General features: G+C 43.2%; 1 non-coding gene across 1 annotated transcript; it reads right to left on the bottom strand.

Annotated features, from left to right (window-relative positions):
* Positions 1-306: 306 nt before the first annotated feature.
* LOC114007605 (U6 spliceosomal RNA) lies at positions 307-413 on the bottom strand. The gene has a single exon (XR_003549202.1). It is a non-coding gene; the product is annotated as a U6 spliceosomal RNA (small nuclear RNA).
* Positions 414-6,024: the final 5,611 nt, after the last annotated feature.

The raw sequence follows: 6,024 nt of genomic DNA, 5'->3' as shown, positions 1-6,024 counted from the left end.
CAATGCTATGATACACACAAAATGATTTCAGAATTGCTCAATCCATTCCACTACCAAGAACAACCTGCTAACTGAGGTTCAAGATTGCTTGCAGTTGTGTTTAGAGACTAAAGGTGTATATTCCAAGTCCTAGGTTCAAAAATATTTAGATTAGTTTTTCTTCAAAGTGGTTACATTATTGATTTAAGCATAGATTCATTTGTTTCTGTGATATTCAGTTCTACAATCTCTTCCATTCTCATTGATTTCACTTTCTTTTTGAATGTGTAAAAGTTAACATTGTCCCCAAATTCAAATCCGAACCAAAAGGATTAGGGATGCTTCACAGATTTGTGTGTCATCTATGTGGAGGGGTCATGCTCATTTTTTCTGTATTGTTCCACTTTTAGTTTAAGTGCTATCAGAGTGAACACTTCTCTATTTTCTTCTTCAGCCTATATGGTTCTTACTTAGGCTCTCAACCTCACTGAAAGTACTCCTATCAAGGTCATCAGGGATCAATTTGTTTTCCTTTGTGTGTATGGATGTGTATTATTGCCAAAGAGCACGTATGTTTACCAGAGAGAGAACACGCCCCCCAGTGAGGCGTGGTCATGCTGAAATACTTTTTTCTCCATTCTTCCTTCATGGCAGGATTTTAGGCACAGAAGCACATATACCTGGCATGTTTTTCACATCGCTGTGGCCATGATTTGAACCATGGTTGGCCACGGGGGATCTGGTTTCTAAGGCACAGCACCTAGCCACTGTGATATGGAGCCAGCCCTTTGTTTCCTTTTTTCTTTTCTTTCTTTTTTTCTTATTTTTTGATAGAGAGTATGCACGCGTGCTGGTGTGTATGTGAGAGAGAGAAATCATCCTTGAAAGGATCTCGTCATGCCATGATCCTCTTTCCCGAGCCCTCTAGCTCCTCAGGATCTTGAATGTGTGCACGCACATGCCCCGTGTGTTTTCAGGCCATCTGAGGGATCCAAACCTGTGGTCTTCATGTGGCTTCCAGCACTGCAGTCCAGTACCCAAGGGACTATGCCATCTAGGCTGGGCCACAGTAACCACTATTTTTCTATTCTTGTCTTATGTGATCTTTCCACACTCAGCTGATCTAATTTTCTTTTTTTTTTTTTTTGGAGAGGTTTTTGCTATAGGGCACGTGCGCTTGCCAGACACAGAGAGAGACAGAGAGACAGAAAGCAAAAAATCCCCCCCCCCCCGGGGGCGATGGTCACGCCACAATCCCTTCTCTTCCATTCTCCTCTCAGGATCTTGGGCACGCACACACATGCACCCGGCGTGAGTTTTAAGCCACCGGGTCTAGGACGCAAACCGTGATCGACTACGTGGGAGACCAGTGACATAGCCATTACACCAACTGCTGGTCCCCCTAATTTTCTTGAAATGCTCTCCTTTCTTGGTTTCAAGGATATCACACTGTTCTGGATTGGCTCTCTCTTCACAGGCTTCTCCTCATTCTCCTTTCCTATCCAACCAACCTGGAACTCACTTCTCAGCACTCTTCTTGCCTCTCTTCATTTCTTTCTGTGTACTCTCTTTTTAGGAGATCTCAACTGTGTCTATGTTTTCAAGTGCCGATTATTCTAATGACTTTGAAATTCATAGCTTCATCCCAGACTTTTCTGGTCTCCAAACATAACCAACTCTTTAATTGACATCCTTTTGGATATCACACAGACATCTCAAGTTCAACATGTCTAAAATAGAACTCCTAATTTCCCTGCCAAACTTGCTCCTCTTGAGCTCCTCCTTCTAAGTAAATGTCACCACCATTGACTGGGTTGGTCTAGCCTCTGAGCTCATCTACCACCCTATGCTGGACTGTCACTGTCCAGAGTCAGATTCATCAATAGCTTTTCACTACACTGGACTAAATTTTCACGTCCTTCCCAGGCCTGCTGGGGCCTATGTGTCATGCCTCCTATTTACCCCTCCAAACTAATTTCAGGTTTCTCTTTGCTTTTTTTCCCTCGTGTAGCTTTGTTTTTTGTTTTCTTTCTTTCTTTCTTTCTTCTTCTTTTTTTAAATTTATTTAGAGAGAGATTTTTGCTGTAATGCATGTGCGCTTGCCAGAGAGACAGAAAGTGAGAACTCACCCTGGGGATGCCCACCACTATCTCTTCTCCATTCTCATCTCAGGATTTTGGATACGCAGGCACATGCGCCTGGCATGAGATTTAAGCTGTCGGGTGTGGGACTTCAGCCTTAGTCGACATGAGAGTCCAGTGACATAACCATTACACTCTCTGCTGGTCCCATGGCTCTTTTTCTTTTCCAGCTTCTTTGAACATAATAAGCTCTTTCTTTTGCTGGGAGGCATTACACTCCTATACCTCAAATATTCTCACTGATATTGCCATGCAGCCTCCTTCTTAATCTTTAGGTCTCATTTTAATTTTTCTGTTCAGAGAGACTTTATCTCACTTGCTATTTTTTAAATAGGTCCTTTCCTGGCATATTCTGTCTCAGCCTCACATTTGTCTTTTCCATCTGTGAAACAATTTGTAGTTATTTATTTGTTGTATTGTTTTGTCTCTCCAAGTGCTGCTAAGGCAGTCTGCATCTGAGTCTCCTTTGTCTATTCAAAGCCAAACGCAGTTTCCAGTTCAGAGAAAGAACTCTAGAGGATGACGTAGGTGTTAGGGCACTGGAATCCCATATGGCTGATTGTGGTTCAAGTCCCAGACCTGAGGGGTCGAAATTCACTCTGGACGCTTGTGTGTGTGTGTCCCAAATCCCGAGACAGGAGAATAGAGAAGGATTGTGGCATGGCCATCCCCCTGGGGTGTGATTTCTCGTTTACTGCTTCTCTGTATTTCACTTGCCCACTCTCTGTATCTCTATGGCACAAACCTAAAAAATAAAAAGAAAGAACTCTAGAAATATTTGTTGTATAAGCACATAGTACCGTTTTCTGCTTTGTAGCTTCTGTTTATTCATAACTTCTGCTTCTTCATCACTTGATTTGTTACATTCCAGACTCCATCTCCTCCCACATTCACCCCTACTCAACCTCATGGCCTCCCTCTTTCATCCTGTTCATCATAGTTTTTATTGCTGCTCATTGCCTCAATCACTTCATCAAGTTTCCCAACTCAAATTTCTGAGAGAGAAATACTGATTTGTCCAACTCATTTTATAGGAATATGGCCACATTTATAGATCCTTGGAAAGCCCAGGGGTCTCTTGCCTGTGGGTTATATTCCTGGTCCTAGTCCAAGCAGCTGTTTAGGGCAGGGCATATGTGAGGATGGTCTGCACAGGGCTGCCTTTTCGTGAGAATGAAAGATTAATAGACACAGTGATTGATATCTGAGCGCACGTTGTTGCAGCAGCAGCAACCCATAGTTAACCAGGCCTTAGGTAAGGGTTAAGTTCCCCAACAGCTGCTCTCCAGAAGGCAGGTCTCAGGTTATCACTGATTCCACTTTTACTGTGGGGAAGACAGTAACATTTAAATATTTAAATAGCATTTCTAAAACTGCAGCAAGAGTGTTTGCATACATTGGCATTTATCCTCCAGCAGCCCTGCGCTTGCCAGACACAGAGAGAGACAGAGAGACAGAGAGCAAGAAATCACCCCCCCCCGGGGGCGATGGTCACGCCACAATCCCTTCTCTTCCATTCTCCTCTCAGGATCTTGGGCACGCACACACATGCACCCGGCGTGAGTTTTAAGCCACCGGGTCTAGGACGCAAACCGTGATCGACTACGTGGGAGACCAGTGACATAGCCATTACACCAACTGCTGGTCCCCCTAATTTTCTTGAAATGCTCTCCTTTCTTGGTTTCAAGGATATCACACTGTTCTGGATTGGCTCTCTCTTCACAGGCTTCTCCTCATTCTCCTTTCCTATCCAACCAACCTGGAACTCACTTCTCAGCACTCTTCTTGCCTCTCTTCATTTCTTTCTGTGTACTCTCTTTTTAGGAGATCTCAACTGTGTCTATGTTTTCAAGTGCCGATTATTCTAATGACTTTGAAATTCATAGCTTCATCCCAGACTTTTCTGGTCTCCAAACATAACCAACTCTTTAATTGACATCCTTTTGGATATCACACAGACATCTCAAGTTCAACATGTCTAAAATAGAACTCCTAATTTCCCTGCCAAACTTGCTCCTCTTGAGCTCCTCCTTCTAAGTAAATGTCACCACCATTGACTGGGTTGGTCTAGCCTCTGAGCTCATCTACCACCCTATGCTGGACTGTCACTGTCCAGAGTCAGATTCATCAATAGCTTTTCACTACACTGGACTAAATTTTCACGTCCTTCCCAGGCCTGCTGGGGCCTATGTGTCATGCCTCCTATTTACCCCTCCAAACTAATTTCAGGTTTCTCTTTGCTTTTTTTCCCTCGTGTAGCTTTGTTTTTTGTTTTCTTTCTTTCTTTCTTTCTTCTTCTTTTTTTAAATTTATTTAGAGAGAGATTTTTGCTGTAATGCATGTGCGCTTGCCAGAGAGACAGAAAGTGAGAACTCACCCTGGGGATGCCCACCACTATCTCTTCTCCATTCTCATCTCAGGATTTTGGATACGCAGGCACATGCGCCTGGCATGAGATTTAAGCTGTCGGGTGTGGGACTTCAGCCTTAGTCGACATGAGAGTCCAGTGACATAACCATTACACTCTCTGCTGGTCCCATGGCTCTTTTTCTTTTCCAGCTTCTTTGAACATAATAAGCTCTTTCTTTTGCTGGGAGGCATTACACTCCTATACCTCAAATATTCTCACTGATATTGCCATGCAGCCTCCTTCTTAATCTTTAGGTCTCATTTTAATTTTTCTGTTCAGAGAGACTTTATCTCACTTGCTATTTTTTAAATAGGTCCTTTCCTGGCATATTCTGTCTCAGCCTCACATTTGTCTTTTCCATCTGTGAAACAATTTGTAGTTATTTATTTGTTGTATTGTTTTGTCTCTCCAAGTGCTGCTAAGGCAGTCTGCATCTGAGTCTCCTTTGTCTATTCAAAGCCAAACGCAGTTTCCAGTTCAGAGAAAGAACTCTAGAGGATGACGTAGGTGTTAGGGCACTGGAATCCCATATGGCTGATTGTGGTTCAAGTCCCAGACCTGAGGGGTCGAAATTCACTCTGGACGCTTGTGTGTGTGTGTCCCAAATCCCGAGACAGGAGAATAGAGAAGGATTGTGGCATGGCCATCCCCCTGGGGTGTGATTTCTCGTTTACTGCTTCTCTGTATTTCACTTGCCCACTCTCTGTATCTCTATGGCACAAACCTAAAAAATAAAAAGAAAGAACTCTAGAAATATTTGTTGTATAAGCACATAGTACCGTTTTCTGCTTTGTAGCTTCTGTTTATTCATAACTTCTGCTTCTTCATCACTTGATTTGTTACATTCCAGACTCCATCTCCTCCCACATTCACCCCTACTCAACCTCATGGCCTCCCTCTTTCATCCTGTTCATCATAGTTTTTATTGCTGCTCATTGCCTCAATCACTTCATCAAGTTTCCCAACTCAAATTTCTGAGAGAGAAATACTGATTTGTCCAACTCATTTTATAGGAATATGGCCACATTTATAGATCCTTGGAAAGCCCAGGGGTCTCTTGCCTGTGGGTTATATTCCTGGTCCTAGTCCAAGCAGCTGTTTAGGGCAGGGCATATGTGAGGATGGTCTGCACAGGGCTGCCTTTTCGTGAGAATGAAAGATTAATAGACACAGTGATTGATATCTGAGCGCACGTTGTTGCAGCAGCAGCAACCCATAGTTAACCAGGCCTTAGGTAAGGGTTAAGTTCCCCAACAGCTGCTCTCCAGAAGGCAGGTCTCAGGTTATCACTGATTCCACTTTTACTGTGGGGAAGACAGTAACATTTAAATATTTAAATAGCATTTCTAAAACTGCAGCAAGAGTGTTTGCATACATTGGCATTTATCCTCCAGCAGCCCTGTGAGGTAAAGAATATTGTCCTCATCTAATGAATAAGAAAACAGAAGCTCAGGGAGGTAGAATGCTGTGCCCAAGGTCCCACACACACTAAAT

The sequence above is a fragment of the Tupaia chinensis genome, unplaced genomic scaffold (assembly GCF_000334495.1).
Source record: "Tupaia chinensis unplaced genomic scaffold, TupChi_1.0 Scaffold000207_1, whole genome shotgun sequence".
Classification (NCBI taxonomy): Eukaryota; Metazoa; Chordata; class Mammalia; order Scandentia; family Tupaiidae; genus Tupaia; species Tupaia belangeri.
The sequence above is the reverse complement of the archived record's forward strand: the minus strand, read 5'-3'. Positions and strand labels throughout refer to the sequence as shown.